Raw genomic sequence first — 10,287 nt, forward strand, 5'->3', positions numbered from 1 at the left:
GTATCTTTTCGTCTGCATGTTTAGCTTTTCTGTTCTCCTAGGCACAATTTTTGAATAACCTCCATAAATTTGGCATCGACGTTTAGCCTCATCGACTAGCTATCAAATGATGTACGATCCATTTTGTTTTGGGTGAAAAAATGCAGTGCAAAGACATAAATTATGCACCGACATCGTAATATAGAAACAATGCATTGTATTTTTGCAAACGATAATGACAAAGTCAGAACTGATTGATAAGAGCAGTTCATCCCATACCGTTATATATAAAACTTAATATTGTACGACGTATTGCTCCACTAGGACCTATCAAAGTAAAGGGAGAAGTCGAACAAAATACATTTCAAGTGAGCATATTACTACAAAAAGCTTCGACGCATTTTGACATCTTCATTAGGATTTAGGATGAGAGTTTTAATTTTTGTCGAAAAAAATCATGGGCCAATTGTACGTATTTTTTTTTTTTTTTTTTTTTTTTTTTTACAATTCTGAAACTGAAATTTCCAGGGTTGTGAATCAAATGTACTACGATAGATCTTGTCGATTTTGGGCACTGTCCTTCGATACCAGCACTTGCCCGGCCTTAATTTGTCCTTTTTTTTTCGGGTCAGAATAAGAATTACAACAGCACCAGCTGAAGTACTTATAATGATAATGACAATAGTAGTAGTAATAATAATGGCAATAACGATATCAATAATAGCAATAATGTAATGACAATAATAATAATAGTAATAATATCAACAGCAACAACAGCAGCAACAACAGCAACAACAGCAGCAACAACAGCAACAACAACAACAGCAGCAACAACAACAGCAACAACAGAAGCAGCAACAACATAAACAACAGCAGCAATAGCAACAACAGCTACAATAACAACAACGACAGCAACAACAACAGTAACAGCAGCAACAACAGTAACAGCAGCAACAACAGCAACAACAACAACAGCAGCAACAGCAACAACAATAGCAAAAGCAACAACAGCAACAGCAACAACAACAGCAACAACAGCAGCAACAACAGCAACAGCAACAACAGCAGCAACAGCAGCAACAACAGCAAGAACCACAGCAACAGCAGCAACAACAACAGCAGCAACAGTAACAGCAGCAGGAACGACACCAGCAGCAACAATAATAATGACAACAATGATGATGACAGCAATAACGATGATGATGACAACAGTAACGATGATAATAACAACAATAACGATGATAACAATAACTATGATAATAATAACAATAGCGATAATAATTACAATAACGATGATAATAATAACAATAACAATGATAATAATAATGATAATAACAATAACAATGATAATAACAATAATAAAATAATAACAATAATAATAATAATAATGATAATGATAATAATAATAATAATAATAATAATAATAATAATAATAATATTAATAATAATAATAATAATAATAATAATAATAATCATAATAATCATAATAATAATAATAATAATAATATTGATAATAATAATAATAATAACAGTAATGATAATAATAATAATAATAATAATAATAATGATAATAATAATAATAATAATAATAATAATAATAATAATAATAATAATAATAATAATAATAATAATAATAATAATAATAATAATAATAATAATAATAATAATAATAATAATAATAATAATTATAATAATAATAATAATAATAATAATAATAATAACAATAATAATAATAATAATGACAATAATAATAATAATAATAATAATAATAATAATAATAATAATAATAATAATAATAATAATAATAATAATAATAATAATAATAATAATAATAATAATGATAATAATAATCATAACAGTAATAATATATCGATTAACCCTTTCTATCCGAGGTGCTTCTCAATCTACTTTTCTACTGACAGCCGTCAGGCTATTTGATTTATCTCCACGGCACATCTCCAGCAGACAGAACTTTCAATTGCGACTGTGGGAATGAAGGACCGATGCTGTTGTTGTAGGGTGGCTAATGAAAGGAATTTGAATGGAATATCTAAATTAATCAGCACAACAAAGACTAGCGTGCGGCCACTTTGGAGGCAGAACCAAAACTGCTTTTGACGCCAAGCTTACTTAACGCAGGAAAACATACACGCCCGCATGGTTCTTTTACAAATTGGTACGCGTAACCCAATCAATACAAGTTTAAATAAATTAATATAAATAAATTACATATCATTTATATACAAAAAGGGAAACATGTATGACAATCGTACAATGCCATTTACATGCATATACACCACAACATTGTCGGCAATCAGTTTTATTCAGAAGTGTCACCATATCACTGAGTGGGGGAATGATTCATGTTTTTCCGCCCTCTCACAGGTAGCTAACCGATTTGCTATAGGAATATCTACGTTTAAAAATTGAAAAAGGTTGAAGCGACGAAATATCTGGACTTAGCTCATTTCATCCTACGATTTTTTTTTTTTGCAAGCGAAAATTCACTCTTTATGTACGACACTCAATTATTATTTTAATTCTATTTACCGCCAGTACAGTCACTCGTATTTAACGGGCCATATCGGTAGTTGAGGGCTTTTTACGAAATAAAATCACTCGACGACATTATAAAAAAGGACACACAACATACACTTTATTATGAATGTACACTGTAGATTTTGTTCTGGTTTTTATTTAGACTCAGTGGGTTCCCAGATAGCAAACGCACATACGTCCAACATCAATTCAACGTTGGCACAAATGTTGGATCTACGTTTGCATCATCAGCATTATGTTGAATCTACGTGGATTTCCATTGTTGTTTCAATGTGGAAATTACATAGATTCAATATTTTTTCCAGTCAAATGATGCAGTGTTTCCATTTACCAACATAAATTCCACGTGGATATGACGTTGCACCAACATAATTCCAACATGAATCCCTCATTTTGCAGCATTGAAACCCTCATTTTAAAGATGTATATCCATTATATTTCCAAAATGAATACCTCATTTTGCAGATGTATATCCAACGTATTTCCAACAAAATCCAACATGAACCAGATGTAAATTTAACCTGTTTTGGTACTCATGGAACAGCTCAAAATCCTCATCCGAATTTCATATTGTTCCTTGGAACATTGTGTAAAGGCTACAGCATGCTGTTGGGCTAGGTAGCAAAGCACAAAACTATATAAGTACTATTTACAATGTATAAATCTATAAAACTTGAGTATCTGGCAGTATCTGACTGTTTACGTTGAATAAAACTGAACTATATCAGGCACCAAACTGACTTTGAAAGGCACATTTTGGTAATGTCCCACATGTTGGCATGTACACTGCAATTTTTACAACAGTTAGCCATTGCATGTCAGAGATGAAAGAAAACACAATTTGACAGGCACAGAACAAATTCTGTCTGACATCTTGACAGGTACTTAACATAACTAATTTGGGATGTGGAAATGTAGACATTCTCTACAATTAAATGTGTGTTTGATAAAAGCTTGCATCTCTGGTCATGCAATTGCACAGGTAAGAATTTCAGCAAAGCTCACTCCCTAGATTTCGCTTGAAGGTCTTGTCTTTTAGTCTCTCTTCCAGATCTACAATTGAGGAAGGGATGTCGAGGGTAGATTCACCCCAATCTCTTCTATATCTTCTTCACCTGTACTTGTAGCTTGCCTGTCACCAGACCGCTGAATTGCATGTAGTAATCGTGTGTTTCTAAGAGTAGGATTATTTGGCATTCTGTAGCTGCATGTAAATAAAATCAATAAACTATTATAACATATATGTCTGATCAACCTGAAAAAAATGTTCTTCCGGAATTATTTCAAGAATTGAAACAGCATGTCAACTGACAGCCAGTTAGCCAGCAGACAATTTCTACCTGGAAAACCAGGAACCTGTCTGGAAAAAAATGGGGAGGGGGGTTTGAAGCCGTAGCCTTAAGCCTAGGGGATTTCTGGTTAAAAAGATAGAGGAAAATAATAATGTTACAGGTACTATACTATTATGTAGTATAGAATAGATTAACAAATTACTTTATCTTCACATTTTCATTACCAAAGTAGCTGTTTTAGGTTCTAAACATGCTTTCTGAGCCATTTCGGGGTGTACTGGAAGCGAGCCACAGGATAGCTTGATATCGCAGTGAATATAAACCATACACAAACACACTTACGAGTGCAAGCAATTGGTACAGGAACACTGGCTTTTCCCACTTCTGAAGATTGTATCGTGCAGCGGGAACTGCGTGGAGTAAAGATTTGTGGCAGCTTTGGAAGCTGTGCACCTCCAGGACTGGCATGACTGGTACTTACGATTTCAAGACTTGGAGATACTCTTTGTGGCAGTGTTGGCAGCACTGGTGTCTATGTTCTTAAAGGATTTGGAGGAGGGCTTGGTGGTGGTGGCAATTTTCCTTTTTTACGACATGTACGTTATCATCCTCTTCTTCACTTTCGCTACTTGTTAGATAGCGAGTAGGTCTGTTATACAATGACTCATCACTGTGTGCTGAGTCGTAAAGTTCACTTCCTGTTTCCAAACGTGATAAAACTAACTTTAAAATGCCGCAGCAATGCTCTGTTCCACTGTGTTCAGCACATAAGGGTGGACACAAGTTTCCGTCAGATGAGAAGATGAATATGAAGTGGAGAATAGCGATAAAACGCCTTGAACCAGGTTCAAATAAGCCATGGATTCCAAGGAAATACAGTGTTGTCTGTGAAAAACATTTTACAGCAGATGACTACATGCCTGCTGGTCTTTTAGGTAAGTGATATTCAACTTTGTAGTCATTTATATATAAAGAAAAATAACAGGCACTATTCTTTTTTAACAATTCAACAAGATAACCCGTTCCCCATGCTGTGTCATCTTGCCAAGTGTGTGTAGTAGTAAGATTTTTGTTATGGGGAGCAGCCATTATTTTTTAACCCATGTACCTATTATTGTATATATTCTCAGGAAGGTAATTATGATTTTAAAGATTTACTATTTAAATTAGGATATGTCTACAGTTACGTAGTTTTTTTTAACACACTTTCATTGTGATGTCACTTACGTAAAAAATGAATAGAGCTACGCTTTTTTTCAAAGTTCTTTTATGACTCCCAAACTCAAACCCTGACCTTACCACTTACCCTAACCTTACTTTATTGCTTCCTAAGATAAACAAAGAACTAAATTTTTCTTTGCTTTAATTTCAGGTTCTCGTAAGAGGCTGAAACCTGGTGCGGTTCCATCTATTTTTTATTCTAATACAACACCATCCACGTTCACCTCAACATTAAATGCAGAAAGAGCAGAAAGTGTAGCTAAGAGGAGACGTTTATTTCAAAATGAACCAGATATTCAAGATGTTGGCAACGAAGAGGTAGTGTCAGCTAAAAGGGAAAATGAGATTCTACAAAGTGACACTGACGGAGAGAAATCGGTCCAGGACCACGGTATCCAGTGTGAGATACTAAATTCTATGAATGCTAGATTCTCTATCTTCCGGTTTAAAAATGACAATAAGGCCATTCAGTATTATACAGGATTTAATGACTTTGTGCTTGGTCCAGCTGTTAATAATCTTGATGGAATGGACTATGATTTATTATTAGCGGAAGATCAGTTGTTTTTAACTATAATCAAGTTGAGACAGGCCAAAGATGATATTGAATTATCTATTTTGTTCAGAATCAGTCAAACTTATGCGTCAAAAGTTGTGAATGTATGGACTAATTTTATGTTCTTCCAACTCCAAGAAATCAAATTTTGGCCAGAAAGAAACACAGTGCAGGACTTAATGCCAGTGAACTTTAAAAAACAATTTCCATCAACAAGAGTAATTTTGGATGCAACAGAGGTACCGATTCAAAAACCCAGTAAAGTTAATGCACAAAGTGCAACTTTTTCGACTTATAAAAATCGTAACACATTGAAGACAATGATCAGTTGCACTCCAGGTGGACTAATTTCTTATGTGAGTGATAGCTATGGTGGCAGCGCATCTGACAGACAGATAATCGAAAGATCTCGTTTAATACAAGGACATATGTTTAAATCTGGGGACACTATTATGGCTGACCGTGGTATTAGAGTACCAATAAAATGGATATTTACACAATAACAAAGGACTATTGTTACTTGAAATCGTGTTGAAAGTAAGTACGATATCTTACCTTTCTATCAAATTCTCTTTCCTCCCTGAGACAAGAGCTCCTCTTGTTGCCAATTCAACTTTTATACGCTGAACTATCCAATTTTCATAGGACACCATTGTGTGTTTACTACGACTGATGGTACAGTGGAGCCATCTACCGGGATAAATTGTGATGCTTACTCCCATTAATTACAACCAGTAAGTTGAACTCTGCAGCAGTAGACAGCAAATTGTTCAGGTATCAAGTACATACATATACACTAGTATATACATACAGTGTCAATAATAATGGGCTAATCAAAATACTTGTGCATGGCACATGAACATGACAAAAGGACAGCAAAGTGATATCCTGCATTGGAGCATTTTTAAGTCGGTTGTATTGTAGGAGGGCATATCAATTGTGAGTACAAGTCTAGTTAAATGTAAATACATACAATTTTGTACTAAATTTATTTAGATTCCACCAGAAACATTATGTTTTAAAAACGTACAATTTATAGCCCACATCAGCATGCCATAGTTTCAATGTATAGAAAACTATACCGGTACAGGTAAAATACAGCACAAATCCTGCGTCACTCTTGTCAGGCAGTTGACACTGAGCAGTTTATTCGATCACATTCACTTCTAGAATTTGGTTTTAATAAATGCTATCACATGAATATGATCATTCTCAAGATGCCTTTAGCTATTGCTCAGCTGCCTAGTTACCTTCATTTCCTTTTTGGGGGGATGTCATTCTCCTCATCAGCTGTAGAAGCAAGGTCTGATGTCATTTCGGCTTTAGAGAGCTTTTTCCGACATGCCTCGTAGTTGCCTTAAAATAAAGAGCATTTGAAAGGCTTAAAATAAATTGGATACTATGTTATTAAAAATAAAGATCCGACCTCAATGTCATCAAACTGTCACTTGTCAGGAATGACCAACTGTGGGCTTGAACAGACAACTTCATATCCTTTTTCCACAATTCAAATTCGACTGGTTTGGTGGCCAGACAGCTGTCTTGCAATGTGGTGAATACAATGTATTACTGTCAGGCCCTACATGTAACACAACCTTCAGACTTCCTTGCAATGCCAATGAGTCAGTAACTCAAGTAATTGCCAAATGGCCAACTTCATGAAACTTTGTTTTAAAGCTATGCCTATGTCTATGCTTATCTGAATGCCAAGGCAGTGCATTTACATGGACCATAATTATGTAATGTACATCAAAAACCTATACCTGCATGCAACAATATACAATACAAGGAACACAACTGAATCTATTCAACTCACCTGCTTGATGAATAACCTTATTTCATACGTTTCCTATGAAAGACACAGGTTTTGATCATAAAGGTATAAACAGGATTTCAAATCAAAGCATATGGTAAGTTACGACAAATCGTCAAAAAGATTATCCCAAATACCTTAGTGGCTAAAAAGACAAAACATCCATTACTTTACCAGAAAAAAACTTACAGAATTTGAGATACTGAGGCAATTGACTTTCACGGACAGTTCCAAAATGGCGCATTGGCGGGCTGCGGTTTGGTGGCGCGGTTCGAACAACCGAACAAATTGCATGATTTCGCGTAGGTTTGAAATCAACGTCAAAATAAAGGCATTTAGAATATTAGAAAAAATCCATGTGACTAAATAACTGTAGGCCTAGAGGTGGAAAATACGTAGCATGCTTTACCACATTCGGAAACTGTCGGATATGATCGGCACCCTCCGGGTCGCCATCAGGATCCCCGCGATCGTGCATGATGACATGGATGATAGAGATCGAGGCCTAGCTTTTAGTTAGGCCTATTTTGAGCAGAATAATTACATTATTTTTTACAGTTGATACCACAAAAGCTCACAACTAGTGGGCCATGACAGAAATTTGATGACTGCCGCTACGAAAGGAAACCTTTATTTTTTCCTACACGTCAGATCGCATCAAGTTGAATTGATGTGGAATCAACGTTAGTAATGCGTTGTTTGCATGTTACATGTTCCATCGGCACACGGCAAAATATCGACATGGATAGGACGTCGATATTCGACGTTTTACAGACGCCGACCTTCTTCGACGGTTTCGATCTTTTCTCAACGTCGATCCAACGTTGGCTTGCTATCTGGGTTATACTAACTGCAAATTGACACATCAAATAGTGCGCTATGTTGTCAAAAAAATTTAAGTTATTTTTTTTTTTACAATCTACAAAACCTCATGGGCGATTAATATATATAGTTCGTTATATGATGCAATGGGTACTAGGCCAGGTCATGGCGCAGCGTAGGTTAATTTGTACGGGATACAGGTATGTGGAAAAAATTCAGGTTAGTAAGGGACAAGACACAATTGCTCTGGGGAGGATGTAATCTAAATATAGAGCTTCCCCTAAAGCTGATGTAATCTTAATGGAAATGGCATCACATCGCGGTTATTTTTAGTCTTATACATTCAAAGGTTAAAAGAAAACTTATGAAAGGTCCAGTGAACACGAAATTAATGCCCTTGACAGACATGAAGGTCACTAACTCGTCGCGTAGCTAATTCCGAATAATGAATGTGCTACTTCATCTGCTTATAGTTTGCATTCACAGCAAGTAATATCTTTATTTACTTGCACTGTTTCAATAGTGAAATACTATAAAAGTCATCGTATAATTTTATATATAGAATTTTATTTTCTTTGACTAATAGATTAAGGTTCTTAGTTTTCTTTGTTTGATAAGGATGACTCTAAAATATTGAATCAAACGCACATACCGTTGTGTACAATGGCTAATAGAAGAAAAATTAGTAGTTAGAATATGTAACAGAAGTAGATCGAATCTTATAATATATAAAAAACTCAGCCGAGAACGAAAAAAGTAAACGAAAACACACAAAAAACGAGAAAAATAGATAAATTAAAGATAAGAAAAAGTGGAAGCCACTACTTATAAAAGTGAAGACAATAAATTGACCCAAATCCTTGTACCAAATAGATATTATATTTACGTAGAAGGAATATTACACGGTAGAATTATATATATAATGATGATTTACTTCTGACAAAGGGTAAGTAGAAGACGAAACAACTGATAAATCAATTTAACCCATTCAACTCCGATGACAAGATGTCTTGTCATTTGGTCAAATAAAACAAAAAATCATAATAAAACAACAAAATGTTTGATGATCAAACAGCACCAGAAAAATATGACGTCATCAGTCCTCCTCGAGGAGGACTGATGACGTCATATTTTTCTGGTGCTGTTTGATCATCAAACATTTTGTTGTTTTATTATGATTTTTTGTTTTATTTGACCAAATGACAAGACATCTTGTCATCGGAGTTGAATGGGTTAAATGGTTACATAAGATAAGAAGCATGAAGCGCATTCACAATCCTCGGGACTGCAATGCATATGAAATTTATAGAGCGCCAGGAACTAGATACAAGTGGAGAAACTATTTTAAAGTGGATGGAAAAGTACGAACATATGATATTAAACAATGACCTAGAGTACGTAGGAGTATATACAGTAGGTTACATGGAGAAGAAACCAGATGAAAAGTACAATATAGTCTTGGTAATAGAAGCTCTGTATGATATATAAAGTGGAATTATGATATGGATATGGGTAGAAAGCTAGAAGAGTATTTCTCATCACCTAGATTGTAATTCAATTACAGGAACTGTCATTATGTTAAAAACATGGGGAACAGTACTTCCTCATAAATGGATAGATATTTGCTAAATGAACTTACACAGGATAAATATAATAAATGAATAGCAAAATATGACAGTGACAGACTTTGTGCAATTTGATAACATAATACAAGGCTACGGATGAATATCTAAAAACAATATAACGGAGAGAGATAAAGAGGAAGTAAAAAAAATATCCTTGGATAAATGATAAAAGATATAAACTAGAGACAAGAACTAAACATTTAAACGAGAAATAGGTTACATAGGGCGCAGAAGAGAAAAAATTAAATGTACACTGTACAGTAGATCAAACAAGAAATACAAAAAATGTAAAAGACGAAACTTAAAAACAAATTAACAAGAAAAATAAAGTAAAATAATAATTCATATGCAAAGATTTGGAACTACCAATAAACTAATAAATTGAAAGTTATAACACAAGAATCAGAACTGGAAATAAGA

This window comes from Oratosquilla oratoria, chromosome 5 (genome assembly GCF_046742065.1).
Source record: "Oratosquilla oratoria isolate Oo_2021 chromosome 5, ASM4674206v1, whole genome shotgun sequence".
Lineage (NCBI taxonomy): Eukaryota > Metazoa > Arthropoda > Malacostraca > Stomatopoda > Squillidae > Oratosquilla > Oratosquilla oratoria.